The 25,135-nt window shown below is 33.0% G+C and overlaps 1 protein-coding gene and 1 long non-coding RNA gene across 2 annotated transcripts in view; one reads left to right on the top strand and one right to left on the bottom strand.

Moving 5' to 3' along the window:
• The window catches only part of LOC127713075 (uncharacterized), a 31,405-nt gene extending 16,385 nt beyond the window's left edge, over nucleotides 1-15,020 (bottom strand). Inside the window, exons 1-2 of the long non-coding RNA XR_007987450.1 lie at nucleotides 14,884-15,020; nucleotides 11,362-11,456 (exon numbers count right to left, since the gene is read on the bottom strand). This is a non-coding gene — a long non-coding RNA (uncharacterized LOC127713075). The remainder of the gene's footprint in view (nucleotides 1-11,361; nucleotides 11,457-14,883) is intronic.
• LOC127712878 (ankyrin-1-like) overlaps nucleotides 1-25,135 on the top strand; it is a 159,018-nt gene that overhangs the window by 115,783 nt on the left and 18,100 nt on the right. The window lies entirely within an intron of this gene.

Raw genomic sequence — 25,135 nt, 5'->3', positions numbered from 1 at the left:
ACCAGTGAGGGGTTCGCCACCGGCCGGCCCATCTCCGATCAGTCAAAGAGTAATAACTACGATCGAGTACATGCAAGTGCATTCTGTACAAGACATCTGATTTAACTTATTCTGACTGTTTTCCTTGCTGCGCATTGTCAGTTTGTTTTCGATCTATGAGTTTGACTGTCCCTCTGGTATCTTTTGTCCCTCTTTTATATATCCCGAACAATCAACGGAAGCCCCTCAATAGAAAGGGTTTTTTTTTTTCGCATGAGATTATGTCGGCGTTACAGAGTAAATAACATGTGTTTATTCCATTAATACAATATTGGAGACAACAACCCGGCCACCAAGATATAGTCAATAGTGCTGAATGTGGCCTTATCCAATACAAATCTATCAATCAATCACAAAGTGGCAAACATTGATCTTTGAGGTCTTAAATCTGAAGAATTCAGGGTATGAATACAAGAAGATTTGCAAAACATGAATTATATGAAAAAAGAAGTCAATCCAACGACAAAAAGCAAACAAAAAACCTATCAAGTATCTTTAGGAAATGGTCTTCAATAAGAGTCCTATAAAAGAATAAGGAGATATGGTATGATTGTCAATGAGACAACTATCCATCAAAGTTAAAATGAAGTGAATGTAGTCTAGTCTATATCATATGTCAAGCTATATAAAATCTGGAAAAAACTATAACAAGTCATTTCCTTCGTCAAAACGAGGCGTTTATATGAAACTGTAATTGCAATTGTAGCCTACTTGCATTTCTAATTTTGATATTCATGGAAACTCTTTCAAAATTAACATAATATTAATTTTGTTTTTAATACTAGATTTATTTTCGTTACCAAATGTCGCTACTGTACTATTTGACGTTGTTTAATAATTATTACGACGAAAAAAACACCCAACATTTTCTTCTGCAATCATTACATTGTTTTCAAGTCTCAAGTCCAACTAAAAATGAAATAATGCTTACGTGAATACATATCAAAGAGTCTGGATAGGGTTTACAGAATATCAGGGCAAACAATAGAGAATAAAGTAAAAGGGAAAATTTTAAACAGTATAGAGGAAAATAGTTCAAAAGAAAAGAGAAAGCTGATGGGTAATGTATCCAGAATAGAGAATTTCGGCAAAGAAGTTAAAAATAGAGAAACAAGACCCAAACACCACCACAAACACACTATAAATTAGACTTATTAAGTGACTAATGATTAAGTTTAATATGTATGTATTTCCCGTTTCCTCTAGAATCATTTTTCTTTTCTTTTCTTTTCATAATCATGTTAATATTGACGATTTCTCTGTTATTCAACTTCATCTTTTTATATACTAGTATTCATTCTAGTCATGTTTCAACAAAACCTATATATCTCGTTACTGTCTGACAATATTTTTAACTCGAACTCTACTTCGTCTTGTAACTCGATTTCTCACTCGAACTATTACTCGGACCTTTTCTCGAACTCAAAGTATAACTTAAACTTTAAACTCGAACCCAAACTCGAATACAAACTTGAACTCAACTTAAATTCGAACTGGAACTGGAACTCATTTTCCAACTCAAAGGTTGATCACACTCTGTTCAAAATTTGAAACAACAATATAAGCATTTATCCCAGGCTTAAATTAAAAAGAAGATGTGGTATGATTGCCAATGAGACAACTCTCCACAAGAGACCAAATGGCACAGAAATTAACACCTATAGGTCACCGTACGGCCTTCAACAATGAGCAAAGCCAATACCGCATAGTCAGCTATAAAAGACCCCGAAATGACAAATGTAAACCAATTCAAACGAGAAAACTAACGGCCTAATTTATGTACAAAATATGAACGAAAAACAAATATGTAACACATCAACAAACGACAACCATTGAATTGCAGGCTCCTGACTTGGGACAGGCACATACATACAGAATGTGGCGGGGTTAAACATGTTAGCGGGATCCCAACCCTCCCCCTAACCTTGGACAATGGTGTAACATCAACATAAGAACGAACTATAAAAATTCAGTTGAAAAAGGCTTAACTCATCAGAAGGATACACATAGAAATACATCTAACAAATTCAAAGAGGGGACGTGGCCGGGTACTAGTATATTTCTAGAATTTTTATTGGTTAACGCACGTCGTCACAAAACCCATAGCCCCGGGTTGTTCCAAACCCATATACCCGGACGTTGCTACCTATTACACCGGGGAACTTCACGCGCGTTTTCCTTAGTTCGATGGTTGTTCCTTGTTGTCTTTGATGTTTGACTTTCACAACACTGGGCGCCAAATTTGACCCATTCCAGTTCCTCTGTCTCTGGATTAAAAACGTCTTATATTTGACCATCTGAAGGGTTGTACCAAAAGTAGTACCCTACGTTGCTTTCACGTTACACTTTCTGGTCGAATTTATCTAAAAAACGCCAGATTTGGACTAAGACCGGGGATGAATTCGTTATATATGTTCATAGGTGGTTCATACCTGTAGATATTTTAACACCCTTCTGTACGGCTTCGCCTCAGGGTGAACTTGGATACTTCAGGGTGTTAAAATATCCATATCCACGGATATGAACGCAGCTATCCTATATTGTATCTCTTATAAAACATGTATATTGTAGATTGTATCGGTTTTTATTGTCTTTCTATGGCTGCATGTTTTGTTAATCTACTAAAATATGAATATTCATTACCCAGCTATGACGTTTCGACCGATGTTTGCTATTGATTCTGCTAGAATTTCTGCTTCCAAGATTGACTTGGCATATGCTTTCTTTGTAGTTAGAAAGTTTTTACAAGTCACAGGTGTTTTATTACAAACTTTAATATTTCGGTTTATTTTCATTAAAAATTTACAACCGCTTAGTTTTGTGAATCGTAAAAAAGTATATAACATACACACTTATTTTGTTCATAAACAACTTGCCATGATCAAGAGACACCAACTACGTTACTTTCATTTTATTATCTCTTCTACTTCTTGAAAAATGAATATTTAGCTGATTGATTTTCGAGAGAAAAAAATTAAATATGTGTAAAATTAACTGAATAATATATTAAAAAAAAACGTGTCGTCTAGTAATTTTGTGTTGTTTATTTAATTCGTTTGTACTTTGGGGATTGTAAGATTTTACTAGGAATGACACTGTGTTTTTAAAGTTTTAAAGAGGATTAGGGTGGGGAGGGGGGGAGCACTTACTATGTAATGAGTGTTAGGGATGAGCCGCTGGAATAGGTCACTATTTCATGCTCCATGATATATGAAAAGGGTGAGAAAATCAGATTAAATATATCAATAGGTTGCTTGATTATATCATAAGTATTTGAAACTAATCAGTTGTCAGTATTTAATTTCGGTGCGGTAAAACCAGAGTCGTAAATGCATCAGTTATTTGTCAATCCACTAATCTCTATTTATTCCAATGTGGTATTTCCACTGATGGTAGTTATAATATAGCTAGATGCTATAAATCCGACCATTTTGACATGTGCACCTAATTAACATTCAAAGGTTTGTATGAATGAAACATGATAACAATTATTAAAAGAAATTCCATAGTGTCAAGAGCAATGTAACTTTTTATCAGTTTTTCATTATATAATATAAAACCCTGTGAAAGTGTAACTCTCTGGGAGTGTTACCACATTTATCTTACCAAACAAATTTTATTGTCTATTGATATTGAAATTTTTTCAAAATGAAAGATATAAAGGGTCAAATAGAGGAAACTGAAAAGCAAGGTGTGTACAATTGCGTTGCTTCTTAACATAAACTTGATGATGAGCGGGACCAAAAAAAAATCTCTATACTAATGTACTAGAAGATGAAAAATATCCAAATATATCTATAGGTTTTTTTTTTTTAATTGATATATGACAAGGTATATATTTTTGACAAACAAATATATGAAAAGGGTGGGGTACTTGATGTCTCAGCTGTTCACCCCTACCAAAAAATTATTTAAAATTTCTGTGATTTTTAACACATACATGTAGGAAATAAGAGAAAATGGTAGGCACAAGTAACCCTGTCTCAAAAGTAAGATTGTGTTTACGATAATATCTAACAGAAAAAAAACATTCATTATTTTTAATTCAAAGAAAAACAGAATAAAAAAGGAAGAGGGGTTACACCAACCCTGTTATCCTATTCACAGTCCAGGCATATCAGTGCATTTTCATAGATTTTTAGCCGGAACAATAGAAACTCTGTTTTTGATATTAGAGATAAAGGAGGGATATAAACCCTGCCTACGGTTACCTAAAATTGCTTTCATCCACTTGATTTAAACTTTGGTGGATAGTTGTCACATTGTCAATCATGTTTTTGTCCATTTGGATTTTTGAGTTATTAATAATAAACATTAGTATAATGTAGACACTCATGCATTAATCTCGTCATACATTTTTTCGTTATTCGGTGTCGTGTGATTGCATTTTCACTGTCGTATACTTGTCTGGCACTTTTTTTGTACAAATCTTTTTAATGTTAAAACTACTGAAGAATTCATATAAAAAACATGAAACTTTAAAAATTCAATGAAATTAGATTTTGATATTTAAACATCCATTTCTATTGACAAACTCTTTCTTGAAACTTGTATTACCATATTAATAAATATTGCGATACACCGACATTTATTATTCTTGTAACAAGGTCAGTTTGTGACAATCTAACAGAAACCATTTGAATAATAGTGCCAATAGAAATTTAGAGGTCTTTGGGTCTGGCATAGGCGTATTAAAAGACAGCTGTGTTGTTTGAATATTGGTGATTTTGTTACCGCTAAAATAAAACCAATCTATAAATATAATTGTTATATCATTATGCACATTCACTGTATCTCAGCATTTCACGAATTCATGATTTTTTTCTGACTGTTAATGACACCTTTACACTAAATAGATTAAATGTTGGATGTGTACTGATTGATATTTTAGTCTTAGAAACATGTTTTTTTATTAGTTGTTATTGGTTTTGAATAAACTGTCAGTAACTGCGAGTCCTCTCATATCTGTTCTTAGTGACTTTCTTGTTGTTGTAGGTATATAGAAATATCCTGCCACGTCCGGTCTGTGTTTTGTTAAGATGTTTTTTTTTTCTGTTTTGTAATGATCTAACGATCAAAGCCCTTATCAACTAAATTTCATATCTAATGATTTAAGCCCTTTTTTTAGGTACATTTATAGTTTGTTATTATGCTGTATTGTTTCATCACTGTTTCAGGTTAGGAGGAAGGTTTGGCTCCAGAAAACTAGTTTAACCCCGTCTCATGCAGTATACTCAGAGCATGTATGTCAGTGGTAGTCGTTTGTAGTTGTAATAATATGCATTTTTTGGTCCTTGTTTTGTACATGAATCGGGCCGTTTTCTTTCTCGTTAGAATTGTTTTACATTTGTCATCTGGGGGCCTTTTGTAGCTTACTAAACGGTGTGGGCTCATTATTGAAGGCCAACGGTGACGTAAAGTTGTTAACTTCTTGGTCATTGGGTCTCTTGTAGGGAGTTCATAATTACCCTAAACATTATTCTGACTATACAAGTGATTGAAATTAAACAAACGTCCAGTGGCAAATATTTGTTATCACTTATATATATATATATATATAGTAAAATATGATAAACCCCCGTCACACTAGACCAGATCGTACTTCGATCTCTGAAAAAAAAATTCAAATGTCGACGGTCGTGGTAAGGTTTTCATAATCGTGATGAGCGTGGAACAACTTTGAATATGTTCAACCCAATCGTGGTGCGGTCGTGGAGAAATCAGGTCGTTGTAGAAGCATAGTGAGAGCGCAGTAAGGTCGTGGTAAGATCGTACAGGTTGCTGTACCATCGTAGCAAAAGCGCGATTCTAGTCGGAGAGACTGCGCTACGATCTCACAGCGACGTTACTACGACCTTACTACGACAATCACATTCTCCCTAAGACCGAACAACGCTTCTACTACGACTTTACCACGTTTATATCACCCTGTTCAAGACCATAGTACGATTCTAGCACGCCCATGCCGTCCTCATCACGCTCTTCTTACGACATGAATATACGTTCATACCACGACCATTTCGAGTTCTAGTCATGCTCATTGTCATTGTCAGATAAAATATAAAAAAAGCTCTCCAGGTTTTGTTTGAAACATCAACTTCATTTGAACCATGAAAATAAAAGACCATGTAAATGTAGTTATTCTTCTACAATCATTAACACAGAAACACAATCTTAACGACCTGGCCATGATATTGTTATTTAGAAAGCGAATAAGAAGAATAAAAAGAAACTTTAGACTTTTAGGCCTGTTGGGGTTGATCTTAGTTATCATCCAAAAGGAGGCTCCAGTGTGGTCATTATGGTCAGTTGATGAACGAGTTACGATTTGAGGATGATCCTTCCTTCTTTAATTTTCTGAGAATGCCACCAGAGATGTTCGATGCATTATATTTGAAAGAGTTAAACCAAGAATCAAGAAGACAGATACTCTATATAGAAGAGCCTTGTCGCCTGGTTTCAAACTTACCATCACATTAAGACAATAAGCTACTGGTGAAAAGTATTCTACCTAGCAGTATGACTTAAGAGTTGCTCGGAATACTGTAAGCAAATTTTTACCCGAGGTTTGCCGATCAATAGTTGAAGAATATAAAGATGAGGTGATTTCATAACCAACTGACCCAAATGATTTGAGGGATATCGCAGACGAATTTCAAAAGAGATGGAACGTTCTGTTATTGTGTTTTGTGCTATGGTAAATTTTTGTATTCTTGTCTTTCCTTTTTCATGTTTTTGCTAATGTTATTTGTCTATATGTCTTTTTGTGTTTCTTTGTTACATATGACGTGGCTCTGTACTTATACATCCCGTCATTGTGTTATGGTCAATTTTAGTATTCTTGTCTTTCATTTTTGCTTATGTGCTTTGTCTATATGCCTTTTTGTATTTCTTTATTATATATTGGTTTGTTTTTATAGTGATTAAGATTATTACACAATGTTGACTGCTGTTCCCCAATTTTTGACATTTTTACCTATTGTGTCTGTTTGTTTTGTTCACACATCGTTGTCAATATAATGGAATTGTATGCGACTGCCATACAAGGGGGGGGGGGGGGGGGGGGGGGGTTAAGCTAGCTGTAAAACCAGGTTTAACGAAGATGTTTTCAATAACTTCTTCATTTAAATGTGATGAAAGAACGATGCATCACAACGATAACTTGTTCTATAATAAAAATATCCGACAGGTACATTAATTTTGTCCTTCAAAGGTTTTATCACTTATCATGCTTATTGAACGCACATTCTTTTGTAACATTGTTGGAACACATACAGGATCAATGATGTTTCATCATGCCTGTTTGTTGGATATAAGTAATAAATAATTGATATGAATAAATCGTACAAATCAAGAAAACCTCTAGTGTTTTGATTATTGTTAAAATCAGTTTTAAATGATTAATCATGATAATGCTTTCGTAAAAAAATAATCTTGGAGACCAAATCAGAATTAGTTTCAATTTATAACATTTATAAGGACATTAAAACTTTTTAAAAGTTTGATGCAAGTGAATAGACCGGTGTGCGTAAACACACTGTGGTTAACAATCTTAAGACTTTGTGAAAATAAGATTATCAGTAACAATTTTAAAATAAATTTCATTAAGAGATTAACTTTTTTCTGAATACATTTTACATTATATATGAAATAATTTAATATATCGATTTTATACGGTGTTAATTTGTTTAATCGTTGCACAGTATCCCTTCTTGTCATTTGTTAAGTTAAATATTTATATTTTGTATAATGAACACTTTCATAACGATAAAAATATTAATTAATTCCCCTTTAAATCAAGATCACAGGCATAGTGAGACATCTCTTTGTAATAACTCAAACAACTGTGATGTTATAACTGTAGGCTGGTCGGATAAACTTATCACTCGGAATGATATTATACAGAAGTGTGTCTACTTAATCTGATTAGATTTTTATTTAGATAGTGTACGTTCAGAAGATAATTATTCGTTTACGAATACCCAGCATTTTGTATGTGTCTTAATTCTTAACGTTCCATTATGACCATTAATTTCACAACTGCATACTATTTAGGAAATCATTTGATATCGGATAGGGCTCAGTTTAAAAAAAAGACATAATGCTAAATCTGGAGTTTATCGATAAATCAAAGCTATATTGTAGGATTCTTCCATGTACAAGAAAAATGTCTACAACTTTATTTGTTGATTGAAAACTGGTTTGAATATCCTCAAAATGTGTGAATCCTAGTTTAATCAATGATTCATTTAACAAAAGGTTATGTATTACCCCAAAAAAATAGGGAAAAGGCAATGTCATTTATAATTTAACTTGAAACCATTTTTATCGTTATTTTGTTGTTATCAGAGTGTCTTATACACGCAATAAATAAAGTAAATATCTGCATATACAAAATTGATAACAAAATATACTTTTAACTGTTAAATTCATTTGTTAATTGTCGTTATTTTATTTGAAAAAATTACACCATTATCACCAAATGTATTTATTATTTTATCAATGTTTTATTGTTCAAAATGACAACAGTCTGAACAACTACGTTTAATTTTTAACGTCTTTAAGGCCACAGCAATTTAATTTCTTGTTCTACGGATTATTCCACTCCAGAAATTAGTGCGAGCGAGCGATTTGAAAATTAAAAAAAAAATAAAAATTACAAATTATTGAAGAGAAGCTTCAAAAGTAAAGGTGACCAATTATATATTTTTTATTTTTTTAAAATAAAATCATAGGTTCATACAATATTGATCAAGATGGTATGAAATTTGATTTACAACTTGAACTTTGGCATTTCTTTAATATATCAACTGCTGATGTGTTTTTTTCTGTTCACCAACATGTAATGCCCACTTTTAATTGCATCATATTTATGGCTTCTTGTATTACTGTTACTTTCTAAGAACATCATATATCGAACTGAATAATTCAATAATTATTTTAACTGTCTTAAATGATTTTCATTGAACTTTTATAGATGTCTTTCCTCATTCACAAGACCTGACTTATAATTAGAAACAAGGCGGGTGTCTTGCAAGAAGCAGGAGTTGTTTATCCTTCCCGAACACCTGAGTTCACCCAAGGTTTTAGGGATTTATTGTGTTCGTTAATGTGTATACTTTTTAGTTTTTTGTGTTATACATGTATGTGGGTTGTGTGTTTCTTCGTCGTGACTTTGATAAGAAATATGTGTTTATGCTCGAGACAGTTTAAAGGATCGCGATTTGACGTCGATTAAAACGCTCTGACGATCGCTAATTAATTTAGTAATAATTTAATTTTGGATGTAACACGTCTTCTGATTGTCTGAAAGTGTTTTGTCTATCAGCTCATAGACATAATTTTGTCATGCGACCGAGACGTTATCAACGTTTTTATCATGATTTACTTCTTTTTAGAATTAAATTTTAAGAAATGACTTTAATATGTTTTCTGTCCATTCGAAATAACATAAAAAATGTTGTGCACACTTTTAAATAACCCGCTACGCGGGTTATTCAGTGTGCACCACATTTTTTATGTTATTTCGAATAGACAGAAAACATATTAAAGTCATTTCTTAAATGTTAACAAAAAAAAACAGGCGCGGGAAATACACCCAGTTACATTTCCAGATGCTGGAAGCGGGAATATTAAAAAAAAAAAAAAATTTGTTTAGACAAAAATATTATGGGGACTGGTCTGTCGAACAAGGAATTTAATTGGTGTGGCCTAACTATATGATTTAAGATGAATAAAAGTAATTAAAGTAAACAGATGTAAACAGATGTAAATCACTGCAAAGTAATAAAGACATTTTAAAAATTCACATCATCAACATAAGATAAAAATATAATTATCAAAGAGCAATAACCGCAACTTGCCCATTTAGTCGATATGGATTACCTCCCATTGTCAAATATTCGAAATAATTCATATAGCGGGGATTCGGGAGAATTTTAGGCGTTTCGTAGAAAATCTGACTGTTGTTCCTAACGCCCTGATATAAACGCCACTCAGAAATAACTTTTTTCTCCGAAGAATTTCCCAAAAATAGTCAAGGGGTCCAAAAAACGAACGAAAAAATTAATTGAAAATCAAAATTTCTTCTTATATTATGGATTTCCATAATTTTATGAATTACGAAATCTCATAATATAGCAACAAAATTATTCGAATAACTAATATTATTGAATTTCATAATAATGTGTTTAATTAGGATATTTCATAATATTATGCAATTTCCTATTTGCCTCGACTGATATAGAGCGGACACAATTTGTTACGTATGGACCGACGGACAGACTGATCACTATAGGGCGACCAGCTATTCGGCAGGGGCTCTAATAAAGTTTATTGCTGGTAAAGATACATGTACGTTATTAAAATCAGAAATTATTGTGTGCATTTATTATTGCAATTTTTGAAGAATGGACAAAAATGCGATATTAATTATTGTGATTTTAGAAAAATTCAGTTATATGTATTGGATATCAGAATGTGACTTCTTATTATTGCGATACTCACAAAGTTACCTTAAAAAAACATTGCAATAATTTCTGAATTTACACCATACAATATTCTTACATTGTACGACAACAGAAATTTATTTGCACAAATTATAAAAGAGGAAGAAAAGCAAGGCTTGCATAGATTTTCTCCTATTTGTCATTTTGTTCGTAACATTTGCTTTAATGTGGACTATAAAGAGGACACAAAATTGAGCTGTAAAATAGATTTTTTTAGTAATTTGATCACATAACTGTTTCCAACTCCAAGCAACAGAAGCAGGATACCAGTAGAATATATATATATTACTATATATATAATATAGCTTTATCGCTTCAGTCAGATTATCTGAGCACCTGTATCTGTATAGCAAAATGGTTGGTAATATTTAATTATGGGATTAATAATGTGTGCCGATTCTTTTTGTCTTAGAAAATTGCCCTTTCTATAAGTTGTAATTAGCGTTGAACTAGCTTTCAGTAACTGCAAGTACTTTGTGCCTTTTTTTTTGTGCAACATGTATGTGTTGATCTGACAAGTTAATTGTCAAGCCTATTTCAATAACTTTTAGTTTGTTCTTATGTTGTACTGTGACACCACTGTTGTTGAAGACAGCAAAGCAACCTATATATAGATGCTTTCATCTACATCATTTGGTCTCTGTTGGATAGTTTTCTCATTGCAGTCATACCACATCTTCTTATCTTTATATTAAAAGATTTGGTCTTCTAACGTAGAAGTAGGAAACGATTTTGGTGCAGATTGATTTGATATACAAAAACAAGGGATAACCAGTTTAAATAGCGAGCAAAACGAAAACATACAACAATTTACCTGTCTAATAATAAAGCTTTTCAAATTCAAACCATTACTTTATAGTTCATCAAAGCTCAGGAATATCATTCTGTTTCTTATATTTGACAGGTCAGCTAAAAAAAAGAGAAAGTAATTTTTTTAATACAAATACAGATACTTTTTTTAAAATAAGGAGCAGATTAATTACAATGAATCACACACGATACATAAATAAATATAACATATCAAATAAAGAAATTACGTCTACCACCCAACCCCGAATTGATATCTGGATTTCCTTCATAGAAATAATGCCCATTTGTTTCTTTGATTTCTAGAAGAATTGCTTCATCATATTTAAAATAAAGAGCTGCGCCATGAGCACATGATATGTCTGTTGTCCTTTAGCTCGTCTTTATGCCTTAAATTAATCTTTATGATTTACTAGAAATACTGCTCAAAATACCCCCCCCCCCCCCCCCCCAAAAAAAAAAGCCCACAAAAAAACATGCACACACCAGCACACAGAGGCACAAATCATGAATAATTTTTAAGAATAAAATCCCATAACTCGAAAAAGTAAAAATCTTAAATATATAAAAATTGTATGGGAGCTAATATGTTGCATTTCACCAAAGTTTCATGAAAATTTGTTAAAGCATTTATGAGTCATTTTCCGAAAACTGGAGAAAAAAACAACCCTTTTTTATGAATGAAGTCCCAATACTCAAAAGCGAGAAATCAAAAATAAAAAAAAAAATGGAAAGGAAACTTTTGTCAATAAATATAAACAATTCACCAAAGTTTCATGAAAATTGGTGAAAGCGTTTTTAAGTTATTGACTGAATGATTCACCCGCGATGTTTCTTAGCTTATTTCGACAAAATTGAACCAAACTGGGTGCTAAATGTGAATTATTATTTCACTATTGCACTTTCATTAAATATTGAAAAAATAATAATCATATTTTATTTTTTTGTATATCTCGTAGCTTAGATGCCCCATTAAAGGCAGGCGTATAATGACTGCAGGCTTTATTTTGAACATTTCTAAATCATTGTGTGCATTTAATATTTTTGTGATTTTTGAAAGGAGGGACAATAAACTGCTTCGCTGATCGCAGCTGGATACGCCCGCAGAGGTCCAACCCTGAACAGTTGGGGCAAAAATGGACACAATATTCAAGCTTGATACAGGTCTGAATTTGGATTGTAATTACATATTTGACATGTTATAGGTTTCTGAATAAATGTAGTCAAAGAACTTGAAATTGGTTATACGAATTGAATTTATATTCAATTAAAGATTTCTTGCTGTAGTGCAATAAACTATGCTGTTGCGCAATACTTAGTAAATCTGTTGTCAGACTATAAACAAATAAAATTTATAAAATTCTAAAGGGAGCTTACATCAATATATATAAACAATTCACCAAAGTTTCATAAGAATTGCTGAAAGCATTTTTGAGTTATTGTCTGAAAACTGGAAAATCCCCCCTTTTTCAATGAATAAAACCCCAGAACTCGGAAATGAAAAATCTAAAATTTATAAAATTCTAAAGGGAGCTTACATCAATAGATATCAACAAATCATCAAAGTTTCATGAAAACTGCTGAAAGAAATTTTGAGTTATTGTCCGAAAACTGGAAAATCCCCCCTTTTTTTATGAATAAAACCCCGTAACTTGGAAACGTAACATCTAATAATAGTAAACGGGCGTATAAAAATGTGAGGTTAATTATAATTGCGATATTCATCGGATTAATCGCAATTCTTCTGAATTTATAGTACAATAATTTACTGCCTTGTCAATGTCTGTTTTTTTAATAGTATATAACGTGAGCCGAGGGTACCCAAATTGCACCTATTTTGACAGTTTTTTTCACATACATTTTTTAAAGATCCAGACAAAAGTTTCCATTCTGTGTTTATTTTGTAGATGTATCCTTATTTACTATTTAGTTCCACCAATTTAATTTTGAATCCATATTGAATCATAGAAAAATGGGTTTTTAAAAACCGACCTCCAAACAATCCATGATTCTGTAATGAGGAGTACCCAAAATGCATCCATGCTTTAATTCCTATCCTTGAAATTCGAATAACAGATGCTTTGTTTTATTTCTTAAAATATTTAGAACAATTTGACATTTAAGTCCATGCTTGCTATTCAATTTTTAAGAAATTAATACTCGTATGGCGTAACATATTTTATTTGCTCATTTTTAAAAGATGACTTTTTGTGGACGTCGCATGCTAATGTTTCCGTAGATTTTACTTTTCCAGTGAATACTTCATCTGTTGATATATACTGTAAACGTTTTGAGAATATTTAAATATATGTACCTACAAAGTGTATTAGAAAAATGTGCATAATGTCAAATAATTTAAAAAAATACAAATTGTTTAGTGCCTTAGAAATCTTGCAAGATTTGCTAAATAGGTGCAATTTGGGTAACGCAAGACATCATCAGCATGCAAGCAGTGCTCTTTTTCATTTTAATACTGATGATAACCATATCTAAAAAGAATATGTCAACGTGGGCAGTCATGATATTAATAAGTCTATTATTATGTCTCATGAGAGGCTTTCTTAATTTTTTGCTAGAATGACGGTCATATGAAGTGTCACAGTAAATCATTAACAAAGCCTTTCAAGAAAAATAATATTATTTGGACTATCATGTTCAAAGTTGTTCTCATGTATTTTATAACCAACAAGTATATAAACTTGCAATTGGTCATATTGCTGCAGACTTCACTGGTTCTGGATTTTAAAAATATTGGTTCAAAAATAACTTATTCAAGGTGCAGGCATTTTCCAGAGAAAGACGCACAGTCCACGATAAGTCCAAATAATAGGCTGTTTTTAATGTTTCCGATATCGGGGAGGGCCGTGGCGTTAACGCTCACTGCCCGCCGTAAACTTCCAAGTAAGGATCTATAAAATTCAAAGTTGAAATATACCATCAACACTCGGCAGAAAATATTATACTATGGGACTTCACATTTGAATTGGTTTGGTTGGTTGGTTGGTTGGGGGGGGGGGGGGGGGGGGGGGGGGGGGGTTACACCATATGTGACCGATCTCCAAATTACGTGTTCAGGGTTCCTTTGAGCAAGTTTTTGTGCCCTAAGCTTCAAATTAAGGGCTCCATGATTTGAAGGTAGGGATCATGGCTCCAGCAACGTGGGCTCCGGACGGAAGTCAACGGTGGAGCAAACTTTGTTATAATTTACAGATGTACCCAAACAGGATACCTGCAAAACGTAAATTAAAAATGAATTTCAGGGTAAATGTTGAGAATGGGCTCTTGGTATAATGCAGGGAACTTGTTTCATTCGATATTCTGTTCATTTACTGACGGGACTCGATAAATTATTCAAATTTCAGATATTTTTTGCAGTCTAGTTTCGTTTTGACCACGTGTGTAACATGCTTGCCAACACTGAACTCGTTTTATCTAATACTGTGTCGTGTTTCGCCTTCTGAAGTGAATGATTAACAAAACAAGCAACGTATGTTTCATAAATTTTACATATTTGGTGACTTACACTTACTTTTCTGGCTAGATTTTCACGTAGAAGTGAAAATAATTTCCGCTTCAAGGTGCTTTTCATTCTGCAAACTACAAACATCTGTTCGACGGCGATCGTCTACTGATTGGTTGATCATCAAAAGGAGGCGGTGTCCACAAGCCGACATTCTCGGCACAAAAACAGCTATTGCAACCGTTTAACATAATAATTGAAGCACAAACATACAATATTCGTGTTTCAGTAAACAAATTACACCATATGGATACCTGTTTTTAATTAACAGGCATGTATGTAATTTGATTTCATACAGTTTTATCGATAGACGCAGCTTAGGTACTCTCCGCCATTAATGAATATATGAATACATAATGAGGTACCTGAGGGGTTATCTGCCCCTGACCAAATCTAATCGAAATTGCCTTAACATCACTGCGTAGTTAATTCGCCTTTTTGGAATCTATATATATAGGACTATGGGTAATCGCATTGTTCGTACACCAAAATGAAAATAACGCCACATCATTGGATGGAATTCCAATATTTAGAACATGTTAAGCCAATCACAACGTTTTGGTGAATGCTTTTGAAAATATTACCCAGAATGCATTAGATTCCGAAACGACGAATTTATTTTATGTCTTATTTTTTTAAAATGATTATACAGGTACATTTCAGAAAAGTGAATATTCTTACTTCCAAACCTATACCAAATTATTTAAACGCCATACAGCAACCCAGTGTTCCCGATCCCCAGGGTCCCACTGCACTGACTACCTAAGAAGGGCCCTGCTCCAGTCATGCTTCAGTGATTTCCTATATAAACAACCAAATTTCCCCCAGAAAAGGAGGGCCCAGCAACCCCCCTTTCTACCTCATTTGGATCTGTTCCTGCTGAGAGTTGTTGGCAATCATAATATGTTTTCCAGTTTTGATATTACTTATTTTATATTATTTTATAAGAGAGGAAAGCTAGATACAAATGTAAATCTTTTTTATTTGGTAATTGTCTGACATACATGACATCAATTTAGCCTTAGGCTGAATAATTATAATATTAATTTTCCCTTTTAATACATGTTACATATTTCATAAAGACTGTTACTGGTATATAAATAGAAAAAACTTTATTCAGGTAGTACAAAATTTCGAACAGAAAGTTCTTTCTGTAGCTGTCTCATGATATATGATGATGTACACAAACAATGTACAATGTACACCCTACATCTCCTTTTATTCATATACATTTTAAAGAACTACAACATGTACAGATGTACAAAGTAGCATACAGAATAAAATAAGGGTATATATCAGTGGCGGATCCAGAACTTTTTGTAAAGGGGGGGGGGGGGGCGCTGACTGACCTAAGGGGGGGGGCCACTCCTTTCACGCTTCAGTGATTCCCTATATAATCAATCAAATTTTTCCCACGAAAGGGTGGGGCCCGGGCCCGGGCCCACCACTCCCCCCCCTCCTGGATCCGCCTATGTATGTATTTGAACTTTATTCTGGTAGTACAACATGTCGAACAGAAAGAACTTCGGTAGCTGTCTCATGATATGATAATATACACAAACAATGTACAATGTACACCCTACATCTCCTTTTATTCATATACATATTAAAGAACTACATCATGTACAGATGTAGAAAGTAGCATACAGAATAAGATAAGGGTATATATATTTGAACTTTATTCTGGAAGTAAAACATGTCGAACAGAAAGAACTTCTGTAGCTGTCTCATGATATATGATTATGTACACAAACAATGTACAATGTACACCCTACATCTCCTTTTATTCATATACATATTAAAGAACTACAACATGTACAGATGTACAAAGTAGCATACAGAATAAAATAAGGGTATATATATTTGTATATATAAGATTTACACTTGGACACAGGACCAATATCCCAGGTTTTTAAAAACTTCTTTTAGGTCTCTCAGAATTTTTATTTAGTAAGTACTACATTTGCTTGTACATTACAGACTAATAGGTATATCAAGACCCATTAGTGGCCTTCGGCTGTTGTCTGCTCTATGGTCGGGTTGTTGTCTCTTTGACACATTCCCCATTTCCATTCTCAATTTTAGTTTATATGTACTATGCAAAATTTTCTTTAGAAAATAAGAATCTGGCCTGCGGCAGCAAAAGAATAAAAAATCAATCAGCTTACAGTTACACTTAAGTCTTTCAAGTCTTTATGTGAATTAAAATCTAGAATTTTTGTTGTTTTTGCACGTCAAAAAACTGACCTTGTATGATGCAGCTTTGAAATTGAGGGAAAGTGTAGTTTGTACATGTACATAGCTAACTTTAAAACATCTGGCAGTGTCTTGCCTACACACTGTCTGCAAAGTTATAAACTCTGTGATAATAAAGGTGCTCAATACAGTTTATATTGATAATATTGAGGTGGATCTTTGTTGAAAATTTAGTCTAGTGTCATCTTCTTCTACAGTTGCCTTCAGATTCATTTTAGACCAGCACCTTGTTATCAGAATTGCCAATCTCATGTTCTGATATCACTCGCTCTCAAAAGAAATTATATCCATGATTCATGAATTCAAACAGATTGAATGTCAACTGGCCAACCATGGAATAGGCTAGAGCACATTAAGTTTTTTTTATATCAAAACGTGTAACTATAGCAAAACAAATTTCCAGGACAACTCATGGGTATTCTAAAACTTCATCTAAATTGAACATAAACACTGTGGACCATCGATGGACTTGTATTTAAGATAGTTCAGGCATAGTATACTATGCAAATCCTTGGTTCAGGGATAATTTCTAAATTCTACTGAACAGATGGAAAAAAGGGGGAGAAGATGCAACTTCAAGGGTAGATTTTTGTCAAAATGAAGATAGTCGGCTACAGAAAACAGCAAAAAGACGACAGAATACTTACTCATAGTCAAGTTATGTCGTATGATTCTGCTTGTATGCTGAAATCCTTGGATACATGGGCCATTCTTCGCCTCATGCAACAAAAACAATCCGTCCGTTCAAAACATGTGGGTTTCAAGCTTCCTGTTGAATCGGTTTTCCAAATAAGGAAAATAAGCCACGCCTCCGTTGCGAGATCGACAAGAAGGATTTTCATACAATACAAGTTATGGCTTGTAAAATAATGTGACATATGGTTTTTAACTACAACAAATTATCATTATTTATCTAATTCTGCATAGTTTATCAATAAAAAGAACAAAATACGAGAGCGATTGACGACCAGAGAAATGAAGCGGACAGCGTCGTCACTATGGAGACGCAACGTTGCTCATTAATATTCATGAGCATTACAAGAGTTATTTGCCCCTGAAAAAAATTGCCTTAACATATCCGCGTTATGTATTTGTTTTTTTAATCTCAATTTGCTGAAATCCCTGGATCCCTGCATGCATGTGTATCGCGCATGAATATAACACAGTGAAGGTTGCGAAAGTAGTTTCGGAAACATGGTTTATCGAAGTGTGAACCAAGTGCAAAATTTGTAATTGACCAATCCAATTCAAGTATTTATAGATATGCAAAACATATAAGAATTATTGGTATTTGACTACCTTTCAGAAACTGTAACAGTTCTTTTTGTCTATTGTTATTGTGTTTATGATAATTGAAATTTTTTGTGCTTTGTATCGATTTAGTGAGGTAACCCATTTGCAACGGATTTTTTAGTTTGTTCTTATGTTGCATGCTTGTGTTTGTTAGCCTGCACCATATATGTCCTTGTTGGCTTTCTTACTCTAGTTGCAGCTTTTCGGACTTCCATTACGTTTAGACCTATTGAGTCCCAAAGAAGGTGTGTGGTTCCTGCAATACCAACATTGAGGTTCAGAAACCTTAATTAGGATACATGATATGCTTTACGTTTAATGAAATTGAGAATGGAAATGGGAAATGTGTGTCAAAACGACAACAACCCGAGCAAAGAGCAGAAAACTTAGTCTCTAATGTGTTGTGGTGTGACACCACTGTTCCAGGTTATGAGAGGGTTTGGTCGCTCACAAACATGGTCAGTTCGCCACATACTTTTTGTGTCTGTCCCAAGTGAGGAGTCTGTTATCCAGAGGTTGTCTTTGGTTCATGGCTGTCATATTTGTTTTTTTGTAATTTGTATTGTATACAATAGGCTGTTAGTTTTCTCATCTATTTTGATAAACAACTTCATGTCGAGGTCTTTATAGCTGACTATACGGTATCATTTTTTTTTCTCATTGTTAAAGGCCTGACGGTGACCTATAATTGCGTTTATATTCATCATATGAAATCTTATGAATAGTTGTTTCAGTGGCAATCTTACCACATCTTCTTATTTTGATATAGTAGTAAGACATGTCCAATACCTCAGTCAGTTGACAAACAACATAATACAATTTGATATATACAGCACTGTTCAAATACCTGCCGTCAATCAATTATAAAATGTGTTGTAACATGTACAATTGCCTTTATACAAGCTTGTAGAACAACATACACTTAATCATTTAAACAAAAAACAGGTTTAACAGTAAGTAGTATGCAAAATGTTTAGAGACCACAATCATATCCCCATCAGCTATATTTTCCAAAAAATGTAGTTCCCTTACATTGCAAAGTATTTTTTTTATCTGTTTTCTTCTTCTTTGACTTGTCTTTGAATATTCAATATTTGTGTGTATGGAATGGAAGAAAAGACCTCCAATATACAGTCAAAAAGGTTTTTTAAAGCAGAAATGGGTAGTCGTGTGAAAAATGTGCAATTTCTTTTCTTCGGCAGCTATTTTGCTTTATAAATATCGGTATTCTTATGTACGGTGCTGCAATGAGAGAAAGAGCTAGTATACTTTTAATTATTATATCTTGATTTGTTTCAGGATACCAATTAAACTGTATGTACACCAAATGTTGTCAGAAGCGCACGTGTTTTTTCATGAAATAATGATGGTCCCTACATGTATCCACTTGATTAATCATAATGAAATATTTGAAGAAAACAAATTTTGTAATCTTTTACTATTCAGAAAATCAATAGATATTCATGATAATTAAAAGCCACATGGCCGTTTTTGGTTAATTTTTTAGATAAAATTTCCCTATCTGAACACAACTTCATGTTCTTTTTCGACTTAGAAAAAATGTAACAATAAAATTACATTGCATTTAGTTTTTTTAGATACACTATTATTTCTGTTTGTTTTGTTCACACATCGTTGTCAATATAATGGAATTTTATGCGACTGTCATACAAGTGAGAGGTTTAGCTAGCTATAAAACCAGGTTTAATTCATCATTTTCCACATAGGAAAATGCCTGTACCAAGTCAGAAATATGACAGTTGTTATCTATTTGTTTGATGTGTTTGAGCTTTTGATTTTGCCATTTGATTGCGGACTTTCCGTTTTGGATTTTCCTAGGAGTTTGATATTTTTGTTGTTTTACTTTTTATATAAATAACACATAGCTGAGAGGGTAATAGAGCAGTTTGTTTTCCCGAGGAAACATTGTCAACTGAGGTAAAGCCGAGGTTGACAATGTTTTTTCGAGGGGTACCAATGCGACCAAGTATCAGAGCTTTCTGACAAAGGTTTTCAGAGGGGTTGCTTGTGATACGATTGTTATTTCATGGTCAAAGTTCCATAACTCCAATAAAATGGTCAAATTAAAATGATTTTTACAGCATGGTCAATTTCATATAGTAGCAAATAATTATTGAAAGCTTTCTGTCAAATGGTGTCAGATGAGTTGCGTTCACAACATCTCAGTATTTTAATACTAAAAAATGGTCAAATCCACAACTCCTTTAAAAATAGCTAAATCTAAATCACGATATAGTATGATCAAGTAAATACGACGACAAATCATCCTTTTAAGTATGCAAGCTTTCTGTCAAACGATCTAACAGGTAGACACAATCATTACTGAATGCCAGTTCTAATATATATAAAAGCCAATTTCATAGGCATTACAATATCCTTTTCCTCTCGACAGAATGTATAATTATGTTTTGTTGCATTTACCTTCTTGCAACGGTATCATATAGTTATTCAAGCTTTTGTTCCATTATTTCAATCTTTATGTCGTTCATTATTTCTTTCATGTGTACATTAATTTGCTGGTGTATGTCCAGCAAAAGATTTTTTAGGGTGGTACATAACTCTACAGGAAGATAACTCGGTAAAAATCAGCTGAACGTTTTAATCACGTTTTTTTGTTAAGGAAATATTAAGTTTCTCAATGGCCAACATTAGTGTTTGTCAAACTGCTATATATCCGATGAAGTTTTTCAGATAAAGTGTGTGGTTGAAGATTTTTGAATTTTTTTATTTTTGTCAAACGGTCAAAGTAAATATTTTTTCAAAATTTTATTAAAATTAAACGAGCCAAATTAATTTTATTCAAGGTGTTTGGTACCACCTTAATGTTTTCATAATAGCATAATTATATAAATTCCTCCCTTCCAAAATATTAACCAGAAACAATTAAAGATCTGAAATTAAAACCTAGTTCTCAAAATCACGTGACCATATCAGTGAGGATAAAGTCTCGGAGTAAAAAAGGTATATAATTTAGCAGTAACATATCTTTTTTCTACTTAAATGTGTAAGTTTCCTGAATATATTTAAGAGCATACGATACAGTTTCGATCCCACGGTGAATTTTATTACCTCAGCAATTCCAATATGAAATAAAAATTATACCTTCATGTGTTACTTTAAGAGATAAATTGGTTAAGAATTTTAGACATTTACTAAAAATTTCGTTTTTTTCTTACATTTCTATTCTTTGGATAGACATTCCGAACTTTTGTGTTTCAAAGGATAGACACAAGCGTCGTTTTTTAAAAACATTTGGTATTTCTTCTTTACTTCTCTAAATTTGTATAACGATTCTTTGGACATAAGTAATTTATCTCAAAGTTTCATGATTTTAGAAAAAAAAAAAACATTTTTTTACTGTATATCTATTTAGTTTTAAAAAGAAGTCACCGTTGACTTTTTTCTAAAAATATCTACAAATAATCTTCAAACGTAGGAAATGAACGATGGAAGTAAAACAAAACTCTCGTCGAACAATTCAAAAAATGCGAGAATTTTGATGCAAATGAAAAGAAGAACTTAAAATGAAACTGAAACTGACGAGTCGGAGAATGATGTAACCGAGGTCAATTTGGCATACGAGGATATGTAAAAAAAAAATCGGGAGGCAACCAATTTCTGAAATTTCTAATGCCAATGAATGCAAATCTGTTTTGGATTTTCCTAGGAGTTTGGTAATTTTGTTGTTTTACTTTTTATATAAATAACACATAGCTGAGAGGGTGATAGAGCAGTTTGTTATCTCGAGGAAACATTGTCAACTGAGGTGAAGCCGAGGTTGACAATGTTTTTTCGAGGGGTACCAATGCGACCAAGTATGAGAGCTTTCTGACAAAGATTTTCAGAGGGGTTGCTTGCGATACGATTGTTATTTCATGGTAAAAGTCCCATAACTCCAATAAAATGGTCAAATTAAAATGATTTTACAGCATGGTCAATTTCATTTAGTAGCAAATAATTATTGAAAGCTTTCTGTCAAATGGTGTCAGATGAGTTGCGTTCACAACATCTCAGTATTTTATTACTAAAAATGGTCAAATCCACATCTCGTTTAAAAATAGTTAAATCTAAATCACAATATAGTATGATCAAGTAAATACGACGACAAATTATCCTTTTAAGTATGCAAGCTTTCTGTCAAATGATCTAACAGGTAGACACAATCATTACTGAATGCCAGTTCTAATATATATAAAAGCCAATTTCATAGGCATTACAATATCCTTTTCCTCTCGACAGAATGTATAATTATGTTTTGTTGCATTTACCTTCTTGCAACGGTATCATATAGTTATTCAAGCTTTTGTTCCATTATTTCAATCTTTTTGTCGTTCATTATTTCTTTCATGTGTACATTAATTTGCTTGTGTATGGTCCAGCAAAAGATTTTTTTAGGGTGGTACATAACTCTACAGGAAGATAACTCGGTAAAAATCAGCTGAACGTTTTAATCACGTTTTTTTGTTAAGGAAATATTAAGCTTCTCAATGGCCAACATTAGTGTTTGTCAAACTGCTATATATCCGATGAAGTTTTTCAGATAAAGTATGTTGTTCAAGATTTTTGGATTTTATTATTTGTGTCAAACGGTCAACGTAAATATTTTGTCAAAATTTTATGAAAATTATACGAACCAAATTAATTTTATTCAAGATGTTTGGTACCACCTTAATGTTTTCATACTAGTATAATTATATAAATTCCTCCCTTCCAAAATATTAATCAGAAACAATTAAAGATCTGCAATTAAAACCTAGTTCTCAAAATCACGTGACCATATCAGTGAGGAGAAAGCCTCGGAGTAAAAAAGGTTTCTAATTTAGCAGTAACATATCTTTTTTCTACTTAAATGTGTAAGTTTCCTGAATATATGTAAGGGCATACGATACAGTTTTGATCCGACGGTGAATTTTTTCACCTCAGCAATTCCAATATGAAATAAAAATTATACCTTCATGTGTTACTTTAAGAGATATATTGGTTAGGAATTTTAGACATTCACTAAAAATTTCGTTTTTTTCTTACATTTCTATTCTTTTGATAGACATTCCTAACTTTTGTGTTTCAAAAGATAAACACAAGCGTCGTTTTGTAAAAACATTTGGTATTTCTTCTTTACTTCTCTAAACTTGTATAACAATTCTTTGGACATAAGTAATTTATCTCAAAGTTTCATGATTTTAGAAAAAAAAAAACAACATTTTTTGCTGTATATCTATTTAGTTTTAAAAAAAAGTCACCGTTGACTTTTTCCTAAAAAATTGTACAGATAATCTGCATACGTAATCAAACATAATTTCATTTTAAAACAGAGGGATCTATAAACTCGTTTTCAAGTTAAATCAGTTTGAACGATAAAAGTCAGTCGAAAATTGCATCTTTTTCCGATATGTCACAGTTTGACGTCGCAAAAATAATATTTTACGTTAGCAACGTCATTGAAAATACTTAACTATGACGTCACGCACATATTAAGGTAACAGTTATTTCGAAGAAAAAAGAAAAACAGAATGGACGCAAGACAATTTCTTTTTTATTATGACAGTCTACGAAAAGGTTCTTCTGAGGCCAAAACAAAGACCATGAGCATTGTTTTTAATCAATTGATGTAAATTCAATTCATTGTCCTGTAAATTATCGATTTTTGATTGGTCTGCTTGAGAGGGTGACATTCAAAAAATTGTCTCCCGCTGAGCCATGGGATATAGTAAATTATCTCCCTCGTATTATCCATTCAAAATCTGGCATTTTGACGCAAAGTATAAGATCATCTATCCCATCCAACTTGTGATAAAGGACACAACAGATAAAGTTAAGTCTGCCTCATATCTTGACCTACATCTAGAAAATGACAATGAGGGTCGGTTGAAAACATTACGACAAAGGAGATAATTTCAGCTTCCCAGTTGGGAATTTCCATTTCTATGTAGCAACATTCCAGCAGCACTTGCATACGGGGTATATATCTCCCAGTTGATACGATATTCCAGGGCTTGAGTTTCCGATAATGATTTCATTGATAGAGGGTTGTTGTGAACAAGAAAGCTATTAAACCAAGAAATCCAAGTGGTGAAGTTGAAATCTTCCCTTCGTAAGTTTTAAGGACGCCATCACGAGTTGGTTGACCGTTGTGGAATATCCGTTTCACAGATGATAACCGATATGTTCCTAATGTCGTAACTACAATCAAATTCCCTTTATCTGAATGTGACCTACCAAATTAGACTTTTTACCGGGTTTGTACTAACATGAGCAATACGACGGGTGCCACATGTGGAGCAGAATCTGCTTACCCTACCGGAGCACCTGAGATCATCCCCAGTTTTGTGTTGGGTTCGAGTTACTCAGTCTTTTGTTTTGTATGTTGAGGTGTGTGTACTATTGTTTGTCTGTTGTTCTTTTTCTTTTTTAGCAAAGGCGTTGTCTGTTTATTCTCGACTTATCAGTTTGAATGTCCCTCTGATATCTTTTGCCTCTCTTTCAAGACAATTCAATTCACTGTTGTATTAAACGTGCATTAGATATTTATAACGCATTGTTGCCAGAATTGTGAAACGAACCCTACACAAACAGTGGGTGGCAAGGAACCTAGGATATAGATACGCTGTCGCCATTATATATTAAGGTGACACTAGAGTAGCTATGTACTAATCTCGTAAAACGATTATATATACCATGTATAAAAGGACAC

Source organism: Mytilus californianus, unplaced genomic scaffold (genome assembly GCF_021869535.1).
Source record: "Mytilus californianus isolate M0D057914Y unplaced genomic scaffold, xbMytCali1.0.p SCAF_8, whole genome shotgun sequence".
In the NCBI taxonomy this organism is placed as follows: Eukaryota; Metazoa; Mollusca; class Bivalvia; order Mytilida; family Mytilidae; genus Mytilus; species Mytilus californianus.
Note: the sequence above shows the minus strand (reverse complement) of the source record. Positions and strands in the feature narration are given on the sequence as shown.